This window comes from Eptesicus fuscus, chromosome 12 (genome assembly GCF_027574615.1).
Source record: "Eptesicus fuscus isolate TK198812 chromosome 12, DD_ASM_mEF_20220401, whole genome shotgun sequence".
NCBI lineage: Eukaryota > Metazoa > Chordata > Mammalia > Chiroptera > Vespertilionidae > Eptesicus > Eptesicus fuscus.
In genome coordinates, this window is record NC_072484.1 from 77,115,843 (window position 1) to 77,137,699 (window position 21,857).

Below are 21,857 nucleotides of genomic sequence, written 5' to 3' on the forward strand. Positions count from 1 at the left end.
ATTACATTCTTTTCTTCATAAAAATACTAAAATTATTTCCTCAGCTGTTCTGTATCCCAATCATGATATATTTTTCATCTTTAAAAATTATTTATATTGGGATTCCTAGAAATTAATGATGATGATGATGGTGATGATAATGTCATACAATGAAGAGTACTAACAACAATAAGACACATATAAAAGAAAAAAATCCAGGTGATGATGGCTGACTGGAATGCCAGAATAGAATTATTTATATCCTTGTTAAATTCAGCTGAGATGGAACAAAGCTTCTGAGACGGAGTGTTTAAGGGGCCTTTATTTGGGTTCGGAGGAGGGTGGCCTTCCCATGGCTCTATTCTCTGAGTCATTTTATTTCTACACCCTCTGTGCACACTCTCTATGAGCACCTGAGCCCCCAATTAAGGTCTACATCTGCAGCGGCCAGACTTCCATCCATTAATTGCTGCCTTTAATACCCTCCACAGCCCAGAGGAACTTCAACACAACAGGGCAGCTTCCCATAGGAGTCTGAATTGCTAAGACAATAGTAGCATTTTTCAGAAATGCATTAATTTTCCTCTTTTTGGGGTTACTAGGGTATCCACTGTGGGCTTGGATAAACACATCAACCAGTGTGGCACTGGGTGGAACAGTTGGCTTCCCTCCCAAATGGTCAATGACTGAAAAGGGACTGAAGACTTTCAGGGAGAGCAGGATGGTGGGAGGCAGATTCTCTTCAATACCTTGCATACTCAGGACTGAGTGTTAAAGAGCTCCTGGTGGAGAAATGATTTCAATTCAGATCTTGTCTTTTTAGAAGTATAGAATTGGCCCTAGTCAGTTTGTCTCAGTGGATATAGCATTGAACTATGGATCGAAGGGTCCCGGGTTTGATTCCAGTCAAGGGCACGTACCTGGGTTGCAGGCTCCTCCCCGGTCGGGGCCCTGGTTGGGGCTTGTGCAGGAGGCAACTAATCAATGTGTTTCTCTCACATTGAGGTTTCTCTCTGTCTTTCCCTCTCTCTTCTAATTTCTCTAAAAATCAATGAAAAAATATCCTCAGGTGATAATTAAAAATAAATAAATTAATTAATAAAAGTCTAGAATTAAAGGGCATTAGAGCCAGATTACCTCAACCATTATTTCAGAGCATAGCCCATACAGGTCCCTCTTCATTATCAGAACAGCTCAATAGTACTTCTTGCCAACATGACAGACCTCCGAGTGAAACCACAAATGATAATTTCTAAAGTCATGTGAAAAATGGGATTATTTCATTTAATCTTTAATGAACAGAAATAGATCCAGAGACACAGAAGCATTGAACAGACTGTCAAACCTCAGAGGGAAGACAGGGGAGGGGGGAAGTAAGAGATCAACCAAAGGACTTGTATGCACGCATATAAGCAAAACCAATGGATACAGACAGTAGGGGGATGAGGGCATGTGCTGGGGGGTGGGAGTAGCCAGGGGGAGTTCAAAAGGGGAAAAAGGAGACATGTAATACTTTAAACAATAAAGAATTTAAATTAAAAAAAAAGTGAAATCACAATAGTTAGCTGTGGTCCAGAGATCATGGAGACCTGTGTCAGTTATCCCCTCTAATCAAGGAATACAGTCTAAGAAATTAACAGTGTAAAAATTTGATCTTTCATAGAAAATTTGCATGGTTGTGCACCAAATTCATTAACCTTATTATGATAGCTCCAGTTTCTCCTGATTTATTGTAATATTTTTCTGGTTGACTGAATTGAGACAAAATAGGTTGCAAGAATCATAAATAATTATAGATTCAATAATTCTTGAATCATATTATTGTAAATAGCATTTGTTTCTGGATGGAAATATTTGTATGTACAGCCAGACTTCATGGGTTCTTTTAATTACTATTTGTGGCTTTGGGCACATTTCCTTAACCCCTCTGATTCACTTTTTTCCCCCCAAATGTAATATGAATTTGGAAATAGTATCAAACAGTGGATTTTTGTGATGATCAATGTAAATCACTCAGAGGAAAGCTTGACACACATAAATATAAGTTGTTATTATTGCTATTATACACACAGTTATTAGTTCTATGCTAGATTATTAACCCAGATTTTCATTCTACTTGTCACACCTTTCCCAATCCACTTTCTCTTCCTCTGATACTCTCAAAGTGGAATCACAAAATCAGATCATTGGAGTGTGATTGTAGGGGCAAAAATGATGAGTAATTTAAATCACTAAAGTTGTACTGACTTTGAATATAGTTAACTAATAAAACAACAAAATGTGGCAAATGTAGACTGCTATTATCTTGGTTAGTAGGATTTTCGTTGCTTTTAAATAATTTCACTATATTTTACTATACTTCAATTCTTTACTAGAAGCTATGTTTTATTTATTTTTATTTTTCAATATATTTTTATTGATTTCAGAGAGGAAGGGAGAGAGATAAAACATCAATGATGAGAGACAATCATTGATCAGCTGCCTCCTGAATGCCTCCTACTGGGGATCCAGCCAGCAACCCGGGCATGTGCCCTGACCAGGAATCAAACTGTGACATCTTGGTTCCTGGGTTGATTCTCAACTGTTGAGCCACACTGGGCTGGCTACCTTTTCTTTTTTAGAAAAAAACATTATTTTTATTAAAAATAGATGTAATGAATGCCATGGGAATTATAATATAACTCAACTGATCTTTCGCAGTCATACATTTTCCAAGAATGCATATTCTAGGAAGACGTTAAGAGATGTTTTCAATTGGGGTATGGTAACCACATCACACAGATTTCTGACAGAACAGACATCCATCTGTAAAGGGAGGTCATTTTCACTACTCTTTTTCTTTAGAGAGTGATAATTAAGTCAAAGTTTGAGAAATAAACTAGTGATTTTTCACTCCTCAATATTTCCAGTTTATCATTGATGGAGCGTCATCATGTCCCACAGTTTCTTCCTCAAAGTTATACTACACAAATTATTAATATACAATTTATAGTTGATTTTATGAAGGCTACAGGTCAGAGCATTTTATTTATTTTTTTGCAAATAATGTTTATATTAGATCAGTTTCTATCAATTTCCATTCATGCATTTTACCTTTCTTTCTAATTTTTTTTATGCTTGCTTCCAAAGGGATTTAAGGAAGCAACCTTGACTTATTGATTAATTCACATTTTAAGTATTTCTTATATTCCAGCTACCATACTAAGACATTGAAGAAAACAATGAGACACAAAATTCTTTTGTTTCACTCAAAAATGAATATCAAATGAGTTATCAAGACTAATATAGAGGTCACTGTAATGTGGAAACACAAAGGTCTCCAGAATGCCATCTCCTATATTTACCATGACATTCAGAAGTAAGATCAAGCCTTTGAGATTAGAATAAAAATCTTTTAATTTGGATTTATTTAACTTAATCTTTCACTTTAGGCAATTTGCCTAAGGGGCTTAGAAACATAATTTATGAGTTGCTCAAATAATTTTTTGTATAAAATATTTAAATACAGAGCTTTTTTTTTCTGAAAACAAATAGAATAGGAAACACATTTGAATAAGAGTGAAGTTGGATGAGTCATAGATATATCTTGGTTCCCACAAGATAACTCAATTCATATTCATTTAAATATTTCAATGTATCCCTCACCAACAATATGTTCAGGGCTAAAAGGATAAAAAAGTAGTAGAAAAGCATTTAAAATTTAAATAAGGTCAAAACATTATCTCTTAGCAGTCAAAAACAATTGAAGACATTATACAATGCTGCTTAATATAATAGCTCTGAGTGTCACAATATTAGAGAAATTAGTTACTGGGGTTAAGCAGAGTTACTGGGGATGAGCTTTGGTAAATTAATAACATTTCTATATATGGAAAAGAAAAGTATGCTCCTATCTTCATGTACCTTTCTTTTTTTAATAATATATTTTTATTGCTCTCAGAGAGGAAGGGAGGGAGAGAGAGAGAGAGAGAGAGAGAGAGAGAGAGAGAGAGAGAGAGAGAGAGAAACATCAATGATGAGAGAGAATCATTGATTGACTGTCTTCTGCACACCCCACATTGGGGATCAAACCCACAACCTGGGCATGTGACCTGACCGGGAATTGAACCAAGACCTCCCTGATCATAGGTCAACACTCAACCACTGAGCCATGCCAGCCGGGCTCCATGTACCTTTCTTTATTAAGATGTTATTTTGTTTTCCTACATAGTCTTAATTTCTGAAACGCTTTGCTGGTCTCCAAAAATGGTTGGTCATCTGCCCTATTATTTAATTATACACCATTATCATTCTTTCAAAGTATTTCACAGAACTATGTATCTCATAGGACTGAATAAGGAGATAGGCCAGAGTTAGAGGAAGATCTAAATTTCCATTAATATGATTTTTTATAAAAATGTGCAAACAACCCCACATTATTAGGACAGAGAGATGTTTGCTGCCATAGCATGCTTCTGACTTAATAAAATTGTATAACCTGCAGTTTTCCTATTTTGTGTCTCTCCTTTCTCTTCCTTGACTTATTTGGGGGAATTTCATCTAAATCATTGCTTGTTGGACAGTCCTTTGTGAATCATAATCTGCTCTGATACCACCATCAGTGAAAATGGTGCTGTCAACATTTATGTCAACGCTGAGGTTGTAATTTCTGACAGTAATGTTCCTGGGCTTGATCTAAAACTCTCTGTTCACATTGATGGAGCTGCCTGTCAGAGTCCCTTCTGCCTGACACTTCTAAGTGACAAAGAATGTGGTGGGACTCACTCTAGGAAAAAATCTCATTCCAAGTTCTCCCATTAGGTCCATGGCTCATCTGAAAGCACTGCTCATGTTACCAAGAGATAAATGAATGTACAGGAGCAGGGACTTGGGTCAGCAGTAGGTTGCTATGTAATGTTCATAACATATCTGTGGAAATAAAATATACCAGTGATGAATTTTTCCTGAGGGCTGGATCTTGTCAAGACCCAATGCATATATATGAAACCCCATTAAAGAACACTGGTCTTACTTCTTGTTTCCAATATTGTTTCCACATACCAGCTTACTTCTTGTTTCAAATTATAGAATGATGCCCTAAATTTTATGATTTGTATGATTAAAATGCTTCATTTTGAATATTTCTGCTATATAATACTCATTACTATGCCCCAAAGGAGTTGTGTCCCTTCATACTTGTTTTGGGTCAAATATTTTTCTTCCCAGAAATCATTTCCACTTCTCTGTAAGTATTTGACTAGCAAAATTTCAGGAAATATAATACTACACAAAGCTAGAGAGTATTGGCAAGACTGGTGCACTTATATATTGCTCATGACACTTTAAATTGGTATAAGTATTTTCAAAAGTAAGTTAGGATTATATCACAAAACCCAGTAATTTTACACTTGGGGATACATTCTAAGGGGATAATTAAAAATAAGATAAAAGCTATATACACAAAAGCATTTGTGGTCACATTATTTATAAGTAAATGTCCAATAAAAAAGGGCTAAGCACATTATACTACATTAAATCGATTAAATTGTATGAAACATTAAAAGATATAAAGTTCACTCTATAATTTTCTACCTCTGTGACCACATCTCAATTTCCCTTTTGAACTGCTTCTGATTGTGCAGCCCAAATATAAACACCCTCTAAATGTATTTGCACACTATTCTGGGTTATGCAACACCACTCAGAATTTTTCCATCATAACAATCTTTCTACTATGAATATGACTGCACTGTTTTTCCTACCTGTGGTGGGCAAACCGCGGCTTGTGAGCCACATGCGGCTCTTTGGCCCCTTGAGTGTGGCTCTTCCATAAAATACCACGGCCTGGGCGAGTCTATTTTGAAGAAGTGGCGTTAGAAGAAGTTTAAGTTTAAAAAATTGGGCTCTCAAAAATAATTTCAATCGCTGTACTGTTGATATTTGGCTCTGTTTACTAATGAGTTTGCCGACCACTGTGTAGACCATTATCCCTTTATGGATGAGAATTATGCCTTTGGTAGCGGTATCTTCAAAGCCTAAATATTTTAGACTATCAATAACTGAACTGAATTGCTTCACATAAAAAGAATTTCTATAATTCCTTGGTAAATAGCAAAATATATTATTCCTTTTCTTCCATTTTCTGTAAATCTATGGCAGCCAGGTGGTGGGTCCTTTTGATAAATCAATACATTCATCTGAGATCCATCTTCCTAATTTACAAAATGGAGATACAAATACCAATATGATGCTCTTATTACAGCACCCAAACAAACTACCTAGGAACTATGTATGCAAGTAGGATGCAGGAGCTCTTCTGTGTCCAGGAGAGCAGGGAAATTCAGTTCAAAGTTCCACAGATCATACTTAAAGTAAGAAATATTGTGTATTCTCTGCACAAGGAGAACATATTCTCTAACTTGCTTCTAATCCTCAAGTAGTTATTTGTCTTGATCTACAAAACAGACAGACTTCCTCTGCATACAAACCCTTCCTTCTTAAAGGTTGTTAAATAACAGATTTTTTTAAAAACTGGCCTTCTGAAGCTGTACTTGAGTTTGTGCTTACCTGTCTCCAGGTCCAAAAACTACATCAATTCAATGAGTTTCCACTGATGTACTTCCACAATCTTACTTAATAATTCAAAGTGGTAACCTTATATTTAAAGAGGAAAAAAACATGGTAAAATCCAATATTGTTAGTATATATTTCTCTGAGCTTTCACAAATGCCTGTAGCCATGAATCAACCACCAATTTAGAATCCAGAACACTTCCTTCACTTGAAAGATTTCCTTACATGGCCCGCTTTGTAGTCAACTCCTCTCTCTAATATGCTTACTGGTAACAACTATACAGTACTTCAGAGATCTGTACCTACAGCGCGACCTAACGCGAGTTTCATCGGAAGTTGGAACCCACCTACATAAGCACCTACGTCACTCACATGGAGCACATGCACAGCAGTAATGAAGTGAAACAGTAAAAAAATTTTAAAAGAAAGATAACAATTCCTGACCTTTACTTGTGGTAAATAGATAATAAAAAACATAAAGCACATGTGTACATACATCGAAATGATGGAACTTTTTTTTTTTAATATAAATAAATGGGAGATGGTGACATAACCACAGAACGACGTACATCGAGTCCGACATAACCCGAGACTGCCTGTACTGTTTTAGGTTTCTATAATTTTGACTTTTTTCAGAATGGCATATACATGGTAGCACATGACATTTAGCCTTTGGAGTTTGGCTTTAACTTGGGAGAGTGCCTTTGAAATTCATCCATGACTTTGTTTCTTTTTGTAATGAGTAGTATCCCATTGTATGGGTGTACTGGAGTTAATTTATCTGTTTATCAGTTGAAGCACATTTGTGTTATTTCCACTTTGGGGCAATTATGAATAAAGATAATAAAAACATTCATGTACAAATTTCTATGTGGACAAATGTTTTAGTTTCTCTCCAGTAAGTCCTTAGTTGTTGGATTATCTGGTCATATGTAAGGAAATATTTAACTTTTTAATAAATCACCTTCCAAATTGACTGTACCATTTTGCATTCTCACTGGCATTGTTCCGAGTACTCCATATCCTTGCCGGTATTTGGTATTGCCAAATTTGTTCTATTTTTTTTTCCATCCTAATGTGTGTGCAATGGTATCTCGTTGTATATATTTGAACTTCCTTAATAGCTATTGATATTGATCATCCTTTCATGTATTTATTTGCCATTGGCATATCTTCTTTAAGGGCTGCTGTTTAGTCTTCACGTCTTACTTTTCGATGTGTCTATTCTGCCTAATGTAATAACCACTACATCCTTGATACCCACCCCACTACTGGGCTGTACAAAATCCTTCTGAGTTTGGATCCATTAAAACCTCTTACTGAGGAGACACTCAAGAAATGTTCCATCAGTGGGCAGAGGGAAACAAAAAATAGTGGGTGAATCTCACAAAAGATCATTCCCTACTCCCAAATTTCTATGATCATCTCAAGTTCAAGGAAATGACAACTTAGGCAATGAAATCTTCTCAAATGAGTTTCTGCCTTATTTTAATGCAATCTATTCTATAACAAAATGTAGATAACTGTGATCAAGGAAACAATGCTTAAGGAGTTATTTACTACTTCTCTGCTTAGGCTCTATTCATTGTGCAGAGAAGTCACTAATATTGGAAGCATTATTCTCTATTTATTGAAGGTTTAATATGTATAAGGCACTATGTTAGCTGCTCAACAAATGTTTTTTGAACTGAAGATAAATATGCAACTCTATATATTAGAAATGAAATTATAAGTTACATTACTACTAAATAATTCAAATATTTCATATCTAAAAGTCACACTGGGATTTGTTACTAGGCACTAATGGCATGTTAGATATAGCAGATGATAGAAAGATGAAAAAAAAAAACACAAAAAACCCCCCAGCACACAATACTTTGTGGTTTTGATTGGAAAGCATACATACTACATGAACAATAGGACAAAATATGTACTAAAACGTTCTGAGTTACATATTGAAATTGCACAAATGTAATGAATGAGATGACTATAACCATAAACTATGGCTTCCTAATAAAGATGAACTATAATCGGGGCATGATAGATGGTAAAGCTAATAATTATAATTTCTTTCTTGGGCCCAAAGCACAATGAGACATAAGAATCAACATAGAACAAACAGTGAAAAAAAGGAATTCTAATTAGGTCCTGGAACAAAACTTGTCATCCAGGAGAGAAAAGGATTGGAGGTTAAACTTGGCAGCTATGCCAGGCTTCAGGTGAGATACAGATGTGAGTGACAGGGAATGTTCCCCAGGTTCACAGATCACATAGGGAGGGACTAGTGCCAGTGGTATTTAGAAGAGCAAGCTGACGACAGATAATGTTGAGTGGAGTTGGCAATAGAATTAAGTGCTAGACATCAGTTTTGGAAGTAAAATAAATAAATAAATTCGGGTACAGGAATAAGACAGTGCCAGTGCAAAAGCCTAATTTATTTTGCTTTGGTCAAGATGAAAGCATAGATACATCATCTAAGGAGTGAGTATTTGAGAAAGGTCTGTGTTAACCACTGGAACACAAGACAACAGCTCTGGGAAGGGAACTATTTTTATTTTATCTGGTCATGGAACAAGGATGAGACCTTGAATAAAGCTACAAGTGGGCTTAACTGAGGGGAGCTGGAAAATATGGAATTGGGAGAATCTAGTCAAAATTGACACTAATGAGCATGGCTGAAGGATAAAAAGGATTATAGAGAGTTTTGATACATGATATTCAGAATTTTAACAAAAAGAAGTTAATGGAATCCCCCTTTAATATTATATGTTGCCTGAACTTAAGCCACATACTTTACCTTACTGGTACAGATCGAGTCATTTTCAACTGGTAATTACAGAATTCCCTCCTCCTCCCAAAGGAAGGGAGCCCATTTTACAAAGGCAATATACAAGTAAATAAAGGCACAGTGGAGCCAGACCTGCCAGCTCTTAGAGAGCTGATAAAATTTGATTAAATTCTTCTTTTGTTGTTATTATGTTTTCATCACCTTTGTCATCGTGTCTACACTTCTGAACCCCACCTGGGAGAGCAGTAACAAGGTATCACGAAACTGGCTTTTCTCACTCTAATTCCAACCTGCCAGAAGCAGCAAGCACAAGAAATCTCAGGAGAAAACCTCTTGTCATACAATTTACTGCCCAATTTTGCAAACCCGAGAGGTTTAGCTACTAGTAGTTGCCAAATTTTCCAATATGCTTACTAGTTTGGGGCTATTTATTCATAATACACTTCTAAATATTCAAGATCAAAGCTATGAATTTTCAGCTTAGAATGAACTGATGAATATTCCCTGAGGATTTCAGGGAAAGAGGGGAGTTCCATATATAGAGGATGCTGTATACTAGAATTCTACTTTTCTGTTACTGGCTAATGTTTACAGAGAAAAAGGCACCAGTGCAGAGCTAAAAGAGACCTTGGAGATAATCTGATTTAATGAGTTCATTGTGAAGAAAAAGTTAGAAAATGAGTTATCCAAGATCACACAGTTATTTAGTAGAAGAACAGATATAAGAATCTGGGTTTGCAACTCTGCCCCGGCATAGCCTACATTCAGAAATTGAATTGAATTCAATTCAACAGAAGCCCAGAGCTGTTCTACAAAAGAAGTAAAAGGCATAATATTTTTCCTCAATAGCCTTATGCTGTCTACAAAACACATGGGTAAAGCAGATGATTCTTTTTGACTCCACACAATTCTAACGTAAAGTAGTGAATCCATTGAAACAGTAAATGTGAGGGACTCTAGTCCAGAGACTTTATTGAAGGTGGCCATTAAGTGATCCTAGAAGGATAGCAAGTAGATATATGGATAGAGATATATATATGGCAAGGTGTAGGGCCATGAGATTAAAAAGTGAGAATGAGGTTCATATATGAATGTAATGAAGACAGAGGAAACTATACATAGTCCCATTTTGAAATTCATAAACTTAGATATTTTAGTTATAAGAAAAGCATGCAATTTACTTATAGAATCTTCTTCTGAGCTTCTTAAACTAATATGCATTTAAGGTAAAATTGTATCTATAGTATCAAGTAGCAGCTATAGTTCTACTTGTTATTTTGCTTTTGAATATGTGAATTTTAATGTAATCACATGGGAGAAGATGGTCTATGTGTATTATTTAAATTTTTTGTTTTTATGTTAATAATTTTTGTTTTGAAATATTTAATATTCACATGACATTTCAAAAGAGAACAGAGTTTCTTTGTAACTTTTTTCCATTTTCCCCACTGATAACATTTTATCTAAGTATTACAGGTCCCGGTGCATGACATTCGTGCACTGGGGTGGTGGGAAGTCCCTCAGCCCAGCTTGCACCCTCTCATAGTCTGCGACCCCTCAAGGATGTCCACGGGGAGCGGACCTAAACCATCAGGTGGGAATACCTTAGGGGTCCTTAGCACTGCTGCAGAGTCAGGAGAGGCTACCACCACCGCTGCTGCACTCGCCAGCCATGAGCCCGCCAGTGAGCCTGGCTTCTGGCTGAGTGGTGCTCCCTCTGTGGGAGCACACTGACCACCGGGGGGCAGCTCTTGGCTGTTCCACCATTCAGTCGATTTGCATATTAGCCTTTTATTATATAGGATAGGGTTAAAACTAGGATTTTATATTAGTACAATGCTATTATTTATTTTAAAACCCCATTTTTTTTTAGTTATCCTTTCTGACATGTTTTACTGGTTAACCTGAGAGCTGGCAAACAGAGGGATCAAAGCAAGGAAATCATTTAATACCTGATTTAATCAGAGCCCTTAAAAATACAGAGGACATGCATAGAGGGGTAATTGAACAAATTTTAAAAACAATTGCTAAACGTGTGAGCAGGATGAGGAGAAATGCGAAGAGCTAGTGAAGATCCCTGCAGTAGCCACAGTAGCCATTAGTAGCCCTTTGCTTAAGTTGCCAGTGAAGGGAGCAATTAAGAAAACTCAGAGATAGTGAGATTATTCTCACAGCAGGTACAGCAGATTGGAACTATGCAACTTGGAAAAGAAATGCACCTACTGTGTATCTATGGTCCTGCAGAAAGCAAGCTGGGGATAAATACCCCAAATCATCTTTCCTTCTTCAATCTGGTCTTCTACTGGTTCCTCTTTTTACCCCAAATCAACCAGATCCCATAGGATAAGAGAGAGTGGTCAATCCATTTAGTAGAAGTTAACTTCCCTGAACACTGAGTAGAGTGAGAAGAACAGAGGGGAAAATAGTGCAGAGGGAAAATTAGATTTTCAGTTTAGTGACATAGAGAACTGATTTTGATCAAACTACTAAGTTAATTCAATGGAGTAAGGATGTTTTTCAGCAAATCATGCTGGAACAATTTATTTCTATACACACATAGGCACATATAAAGAAAGCAAAAACAAAACAAAAACACCTAAACTTTAATCCATATATTAAAATTAACTAAAAAGGGATTGCACAGATTTACCATTAAAAAAAAAAAAGATGAATAAAGAAGAAAATCTTTGTACCCTTGGGGTGGGCAAAGAATTCTTGAGTAGTTATGAGTATAATCCATTAAGAATTAAAAAGGAAATGTACTTTATCAATATTAAAACCTCTTTTTCATCAAAAGATAAAAATAGTTAAAAGAGTGAAACAATAAGCTACCACTGTGTAAAACAAGATACTTGTAAAGCATCTATATATATAAAAGGCTAATATGCTAAGTATCCGACCTTCTGATTGGTCGCTATGATGCGCACTGTCCACCAGGGGTCAGATGCTCAACACAGGAGCTGCTGAGCTGCAGTGACTTGGCAGTGGTGATTCTCTGGTGACACATGCCGAAACCAGAGAAGAGGGAGCCTGATTCCTTGCTGGGTAGTGTGATTCCATCTACAGCCATGGGTTATGTTGTTCCTGGGGCACTGTTGGCCCCAAATCTGGTTTACTGCACACTTGCATTTGCATTCCACACCCTGTATGACAGCAACTTTGCAGAGTGCCCTCTCGCACTCCAGGACCCCTCGGGGGATGTCAGAGAGCTGGTTTTGGCCAGATCCCCACAGGCCAGGCCGAGGAACCCTGCCTGCCAGAGAGACCCCGCTCACTCTGCAGACATCCTTCGTGCTGTGGCTGGCTGGGGAGGGACCATGGGAGGTTGGCTCCAGGGCATGTCCTGCCAGTCTCACCCAGTCCTGCCCCACAGGCCACCTTCTAATTAATTCCTTTCAATGTGCATGAATCCGTACATCAGGTCACTAGTATCTAATAATGAAACTGGGCCCTAAACATATAAACAACTCTCAAAGCTAATCAGTAAGAAAACAAATAAAACAGTTTTTAAAAAATAAGCAAATTAATTGAACAGAGAAATAAGATATAAAAATGACAAATAAATATGTGAAAATATGCTAAATATCATTAGCCATCAGAGATAACTAAATTAAAATTATAATGAGATACCACTGCATACTCATTAAAATGTTTAAAATTTAAAAGAGCAGCAATGCCAAGTGTTGGTAAGGATATAGAAGACTGGATCAATAACTTTGGAAAATAATTTGGCAGTTTCTTAAAAAGCTAAACATACACCTATAATATTATTCAAACATTGTACTCATTCCTAAGTATATATACCTCACACAGAGGAAAAAATCAAATGTTCACACAAAGATATGTACAGGAATGTTCATAGTGGCTCTACTTGTAATAATAAAAAACCTGGGAATAATTCTAATAAATAAATGAATAAATAAATTGTATTATATGGATATAATGGAATATTATTCAGAAATAAAATATTAGGAACTATTGATACACACATTAAAAGAGATAGGCTATTTTGAATATATACTATATGTTTGTTAAAAATGATCAAGTAAATGCAAACTTATCTATCCTAAAAGAAAACAGACCAGTGGTTGCCTGGAGATGATTAGGAGGAAGGCATTATAACAGAGTGAAAGAAATATTTTGGGAATTATGGATATATTCACAATTTTGATTATGGTGATGGTTTCACAGATGTGTATGCTTGTCAAAACTCAACAACTGTGTGTTTTAAATCTGTACATTTCATGATGTGTCAATTATACCTCATTTATACTATACTAAATATTCCATATTCTAGTCTCTTACTTTTTTTATTCTTTCTCATGGTACCACAAAATCCACTCTATTTTACATTCCCATTTTCAGCCTTTCTTTTGATATAAGAAGATTTGCATCTCATAAAATAAGTCAACAATGGACTGATAAATTTTAATTAAGACATTATACATAGATCCAGGTATACTTTAAAAAACAACAACAAAACTTCTCAATGTTATCCTATTGTATTAAAATTATCAATCTTTGTTTCCCTCTCCTCCAATAGACTGTGTAATCTCTGAGTTACTTATTATACTTTTTATTACAATTCTGACAATAATCTTTCAATATGTAATTCCAAATGGATGGATTCATGAATGATGTCTAGTCTTGAGGATATGACTAGTAGTAGGATCAAGACAAAAAATCTGTCTAAACTTATATAATAGCTATAAAAACTCACGTCACATCACATGGGGCCAATTAGCAAAAAAAAAATTGCCAAGATAAACAGTCTTGGACCGAAAGGGCATAAAACAATATAGGTTACAATTATGGCAGCAACAAAATCCAAGTGGGATGAAGAAGAAAGGAATAATTGAGGTGGATGGAAATGACTTGACTATTTTCACCACATAGGCACACATCTCCTGCTCTTTCTACTGTCTTGACAGTCCTCCCTGTTTTAGCGAATCAGTGGGGTGTTTTTATTCTTTAAAGGGGTTTCTGTTGTTCCTTTGTGCTCTGCCTGGCATCTGCCATCTCTATTTCTCCTTCTCATGGCTATTTCAGAAAGGTGGCTTTCATGCCTAAATGGTGGGGTAAACACCAGAGTGAGAGACCACCGGTTCCTATTCAGAAAAATTCTATTGAGATTCTCGCTGGTTTCTTAAAGATCTCACTGAAGTGTATCTCCTACTTTACTCCTTTTGTTACAGAGAAGATTTTTTTAAAAGACTCTAGCTGGTCTGTTAAAACCTTTTTCTCTTAAGCTGTACCACTTTGTGGCTTCCATTATGAGCATGGTTCAATGATTCTTAATAAATTCTCTTTATCAGTAAAAATCAGCTCTGCTGAGGATTTACTACTTTTAATTCTATATGGAACACAAATGGGTCACCTAATTGTGCTATTACTGAGAAGATATGTTACCTTCATTTACTTACATTAAACTTTCAAATTTTGAGAGTTTTCTTTAAGGTATGTGACTCTACATACTGGGCATAAGAGGATATGGGAAAAAATTGTGTTCAAGATCCTGAACTGGAGTTGGCAATCACTTAATGAAGAGCTGTCTTCAGAGTGAAAGCATTTCTAGAAACCATGTGATTCTCAGAGTAGGTGGATATATATATATATATATATATATATATATATATATATATATATAATTATCCAAACAATTGGGATTTTGCTGTTTGGAGACCATCCATTTAGAATTCCAGTTGAGGAAAGGCCCATCAGTGATCTTCCTCTGAAATTTACTCCAATTGTTACCTGTATAGATCATCTGCTAACTAATTACACAGTATATTCTATAATAGTATTGAATTGTAACTAAAATTACTCTTGCTGTATGCTTATTCTGTATTTTCCCAAACGAATTATAGGATTCCCTGGGGCAAAGTCCTTGAGTACTTGCTTTACAAGGGGAGGCTGAATAAGCCCTTGTTTACATTTTGTGTTATATATGTTCATTTTTAATATATTTCTAAAGCTTAGACTGAATGGGGCTTATATGACAAATATGTATAGTAGAACTAAAGAGGATATAATTAAATCTTGAAAAACTTAAGGCTCATAAAAAAGTTCTTCTTAAGGGACAAGTACTTTGTCAACATTGACTGGATTGAAAAGCCAAAAGATAGGAAGTATCACATGATCTCACTCATATGTGGAATCTAATGAACAAAATAAACCGATGAACAAAATAGATCCAAAGAAATAGAAGCATGGAACAGACAGTCAAATCATAGAGGGAAGGCGAAGATTGGAGGGTGGCTGGGAAGAATTTGTATGCATATATGCATAATCCATGGACACAGACAATAGTGTGGTGAAGGCCTGAGGCAGGGGGAAGAACATGCTAGAAGGGGTAAATGGGGATGGGGGGGGGGAAAGGGGGACATCTGTAATACTTTCAACAATAAAGATTTTTTTTTAAAAGAAATAAATATTAATAGATGAAAAAAATACACACAGATATGTGGACAAAAAGGGGCCACATGCTAACCTGACTAGCCCAGGAAACACCTGTGTGGTGGTCTTGCAAACTCAAAAGACCTAAAATAACAACAAAGGATGGTCTGAAATTAAGAATTTTTAATTAAAAAGTAGACTATGGTGGATAGTATGTCCTAGGCCAGTATCTTCCCTGACAAAAGTTATTCTTTACCTTAACTAAGCCTGTCTGTAGCCTTTTGCATCTATGATAACATCATTGGAATATCAGGGTGACTTGTAACTTGCCTTTTTCTGGATCCCCAAAGTACAACCAATGTGCCAGGTCAGAGACCACAAATTCCCTCATTGTTATTCTTATCATGTTAATTGTTGATTGCTAACTATCCTGTACCTGTACCCACCTATGTAAAAGAGGCATGTGTTTATCATTTTACTTTTTATCCAATCCCACAGGTCCCCCCCTTTGCTTTCTCCCACCTCCCTACTATATCACCAACAGATTTCATGTAACCCACTTACATCTCCTCCTTTGATTATAATGTGTAAAACAAGGTGAAAAACCACCATTCTCTGGAGCATTATCTTAATTCCTTGCGATTCTGCTTCCCAGCAATTGTCGACAGTTTGGCTCAAACTCACAAAAATCCATTACAGGTTTGAATGTTAACAGTATTTAGGAGGCATAACTATCTTTTTATCTGAAAATAATGTAGCAGCATGGATTTTATGGACTTTTCTAGATTTCATGAGAAACTGTACCTTGGGCTTTAAACTCAGGCGTTCTTAAGATCTTGTTAGACTGACACAAAGTAGGGACATAACAGATGACAGATGTATTTGTTTTCTGTGGCTGTTGCTACAAGTAAGCAAAAAAGTTGGTGGCTTAAAACAAGAGAAAAAAAAAACACACCTCACTGTTCTGGAGTCCGGGAACCTGAAATCAATACGACCGGTACAACAACATCAGAATGTCAGCAGAACCACACTTTCTCTGGAGTTTCTAAAAGAGAATAATTTCCTTGCCTCTTCCAGCTTTTGGTGGCTGCTGGTGTTCTGTGGTTTATGACTGCCTAACTCCAAGCTCTAACTCTGCAATCGCATTGCCTACCCTTCTGTCTGTTCCTATCTCTTATAAGGTCACGTGTGATTGCTCTTAGGGAACACCCAGAGGATACAATATGAATCTCTTCATTTCAAAATCTTTCACTGAGTCACATATGCAAAGATCCTTTTTCCAAATAAGGTAACATTTTGAGGTTGCAGATATTAGGTTCTGACATCTTCAAAGCAATTATCAGCCTACCATAACAGCAATCACTGCTGTGGCTGTTATTAAATGTAGCATCATATTTATAACTTTGACTTTGTGATTAGACAGAGCTGAGTTCACATCCCTGTACTATCGAAGTCATATTGAAGAAATTATGTACTTCTCTGTGTTTCAATTTCCCCATCTGTTAAATGGGATATGCATGAGTAGTATCTCACAATATTGCCACAATGATTAAATAGCACAGTATATAAAAAACTTTAGCACAGTTTGGACTTAGTAAGTTCTCAATAAATTATAGCTATAATTATTTTTATAAAAGTAATAAAACCTCTAAGCTATTCAAAACAAAATGTCAGTTAATTTAAGGGTTACAAAAAATCATAAATCTTGACTGCTGTTTTCAGAAGCTTACAATCTAATTGGTGAGATAAAATTTACATGCATACAAGAATACCAGAGAAGTAAGAAATGCATACTAGGGATCATAAATGCTAAAGCTGTTTAAAATAAGTATCAATCAAGGAAAAGGTCTTTTTTTTCCTACAAACGGCTTGAATTGGTGGGGTTGACAGGTATTAGATGCAAAGTCACATGAGAATGAGGGGGGTGTGGTAGCAAGAAAGGATAGGATAGGATCCTATAACTGCTACACAGAGAGTCTATGAAAGACTGGAGTCAATTATTCAATGGGGAGCTACAGGCATATTGTGCTTAGCAGTACACTGGTTAGAAGCTCCATGAAGGAAATAGACAATGGCTCTCTCTCTCTCTCTCTCTCTCTCTCTCTCTCTCTCTCTCACTCTCTCTCCAACACACACACACACACACACACACACACACACACACACACACAGAGACATACACACACACACTTTTATCCCTTAGTTTAGTGTCTGACTCCTATGAGTTATCCAAAGAATATTTGCTTCAAGATTAAATGAGAAGACAAATGAAGACTCAAGTGACCAGAAATTAAAAAAAAAAAAAAAAGTTTCCTTGATGCTGTGACTTGGGCAAGTAGGTTTCTAAACTATAATACTATTGACATTTTGGGCTTGAGAAGTCTTTGTTGGGTGAGGAGATGCGGTCATGCTCATTCTTCAAAGTAGATTTTAACCATCCCTGGCTTCTCACCACTTTCAATCCTCCCCAAGATCTGGCAATAAAAAATGTCCTCAGACATTGCCAAATGTTCTCATGGGAATGGGGGAAGGGAGGAGGGGATCACTCCAGTTAAGAAATATTGGATTAAACCAAATGAAAAATTGTTGGAATTAATTTAGTTGAGAGAGTTTTAAAACAAGAGAAGTTGACCCAGTCGGTGTGCCTCAGTGGTTGAGAATTGACCTATGAACCAGGAGGTCATGGTTTGATTCCTGGTCAGGGCACATGCATGGCTTGTGGGCTGGATCCCCAGTGTGGGGCGTGCATCAGCCAGTCAATGATTCTCTCTCATCAATGATGTTTCTATCTCTCTCACCCTCTTCCTTCCTCTCTGAAATAAATAAAAATATATTTAAAATGAATAAACAAAAACAAAAAAGAGAAGTTGGAATAAAATCAACCAAATACACTAACATAGTTCCAGAAGATATACTCTACTGACTTTACCTAATGAAATCTAAAAGTCAATTTCTCTGACAATATAATTGTATAAAATTCCAAATACTTTTCTTTTTAAATCCAAAGGCCACTGACTAAAATATTTCTCCAGATGTTGTCATCACTAATAGGGTCTCCATGAAAGAGGAGGCACCAGCCTGCCAGGGCTTTTTGGAAGGCTGTATCCTACAGTTCTGTACCCTCAGGTTTGCTCTACAGAGGTCACACTCATACCCAGGGGCACCAGTGCATATCCTGTTATCAGAACTAGACCTGAGTTAAAAGGAACAAAGAAAACACACATATTGATTTCCGCTGCATTAAATACATTTACACATCAAAGGAAAAGAACACAGAAATGTTTCAATTTGAGTTACCTACTTAAAATTCCATTATTCAAAAATTTTCATATTTTCTAGCAAATTTGGTTATATTATTTTGTTTTTTACTTTCATAGCCAAATGGTTTTCTTTCATGGGCTGTGTTTTCTGGAATACAATGAAACTGGCTCTGGCCATAGGAAAACAGCATATGCAATTGTCGGTTCAGCATAACAATACAAAGAAATGAATTTGGAAATACTCCACACTATAAAATTTAATATTAGGGACTCCAGATAGAGTTTTCATTAACTCATGCTAATAGAACAAAATGTGAACTTGGAAAAAAATAAGTTTGCAGATAATACAAGAACCTCTCTGTTTTAAGCATTATTTAAATCATTTCTAATTCCAGGTACAATTATTAAGTCACTAAAATTTGAAGGAAAATCCCCCATTCCCTCTTTCTTCTTTCCTTTTAAAATATGAATGATTTATGCAATCTGAAGAGAAACCAGAGTATTTTTTCTTTCCTTTTAAAAGAGAAAAAAGTACAATTTTATAATATATCACCTACATTTTGTATTGTGTGTTCACCACCCCAAGTCAAGTCTCCTTCCATTTCATAGCTTATTTTCCTCATTGATTGAACCAGTCTCTGTACATCTAATACCTTGATCCTTTTATGTGGGTAACTTACTTATCTACTTAGTCAAAACATAGTTGGTACTTACTGTGTATCAGAGTATTCAACAATGATATGATCAAGCTAAATATCCTACAGATTTTCTATTCTCCCTAACCTTATTTTTCTCCTTAATGAAGGTTTTCTTTTCCACCCAGATTTATTACAAAACCTATTTATCTATAAGAGTGTCTTCTCTTTTTAAAATGATATGATGAATGTATTTTTGCTAGTATATTTCTTAATGATACATGACCCTTTTCTGATAAAAAAAAAAAGTCATAATGATTGGATATTTTAAATTACAAATAGTGAAAAAATAGTCGCTTTTTTTTTTAGCATTATGACTTGAGTGGGGCCAGCATTATATGGGGGTAAGGCTTATGATAGCATCCCTCTAAACACACGATCTAGGGAGCCTATATTTCTGAATCATTGAAGTATATGCGTTCCAAAGTCATCCTGTTCAAGAGCCCATGAACTACTTTTCTTGTGTTTTGAGAGGAAGAATATTGGAGAATTTGGATATTTGGCCAAAGGGAATTAATAATTGATTGGGGGAAAGAAATATTAACTAGTTATTCAGCTCTGTCTCTAATGTACACTGTATATTTTTTAGATGAAAACTCCAACTTCCCAGTGGCCCAATTTAATTGAGTTCTTTATAACCCCAAGAAAGGACTATTTGTAGTTGAAAGTATCAGGAGACTGAAATATAAGTTAAGAAATGACTGAATAGTGACTCTATTTCCAGCTCTGTTCTAGACCCTGTGGAAATGCATAAGCGACGCTGTAACTCATTTCTCCATGAGACAGCTAAGCAATGAAAGCACGGAATACTCCAGAGTGTCACAGTGGATGGAGATCAACCTGAGTTGTCACGTTCAGGGATGACTCCATGGTGAGTTTCCATACATTCTTTTATCTGTCTATATGCCACATAGAAAGGAATATGTGGAAATAAGCTTTAAGATTGTTAATATACTCCAATTTGCTTTTATGTATGATTGTACAGTTCCTAAGGATAGTGTTTGAACTGAATATATTTTGACAGCACAACAATATAATTTCCATGTTCAGTGTGAGATTACACATTGCTATACAGATCCGTTACCTGCTTTGTTGCCTTTTTTTTATATTTGGTTATAATTATCATCTCATTATATCTGTACCTTAAGATGGAGCAAGCAAAATAAAACCGAGGGAATAGGAAGCGAATACAGACAATTTCATTCCATTGAACCATAATGAAATATAATTTGTATTTTTTAAGATTGTGAAAGACTGTATTTAAGAATATGTAATATCAGTGCTGATAGAATATAGGTAAAAGGATAAAAGAAAATATTCTTTACTCAAAAATTGATTCATATTTTCAAAATCAATTTTTTATCTAAGTATTCTAAAAGTCCTTGGGAATTTTAATAATAAAAATGGCTCTAAGCCCTCAGACTGTCCATAACAAGGCTGCAATAATATGAATCACACAGAGGTAGCTTTTTGAAACTTAATTTTAAAAAATCTGAATCTTTTCATTTTGAGATGGTGGAAAGGCCATGCTTGTTCATTCTGAGTGAAAACACCAGAGTCTGGTATCTCTGCCTGCTGTACATGTGGCCAGTAAGGGTAAAATATAATATTCTCCCTTATTAAGCATATGCAGAATAGATCCAGAAGTCTCTAAGAGATCTTAACTTGATTTTTGTTTCTTTATGGCTCTAGGCAACACATGCTTAATCAGGTGGATTTATAATTTGAGAGTAGTAAGATGATTCTCTATTCAAACATATCTCTTCTACTAGTATGCCAAAACTATCAAATGCCTGACAGCAGATATTCCCTTTAGTTGAGACATTTATGGTTCTTATTAAAATGCAAATATATTATTAGATACTAGAAGCCCAGTGCACAAAATTCGTGCCCTGGGGGGTTGGGGTCCTTCTGCCTGGCCTGCACCCTCTTGTAGTCTGGGAGCCCTAGGGGGATGTCCAACTGCCACGGAGGTGGGAGAACCCACCACTGCCGAAGTGCTCGCCAGCCATGAGCCTGGCTCCTGGCTGAGTGGTGCTCCCCCTGTGGGAGTGCACTGACCACCAGGGGGCAGCTCCTGCATTGAGCGTCTGCCCCTTGGTGGTCAGTGCGCGTCATAGTGACCAGTTGTTCTGCCGTTTGTTCGATTTGCATAATAGCCTTTTATTATATAGGATTATAATGCAAA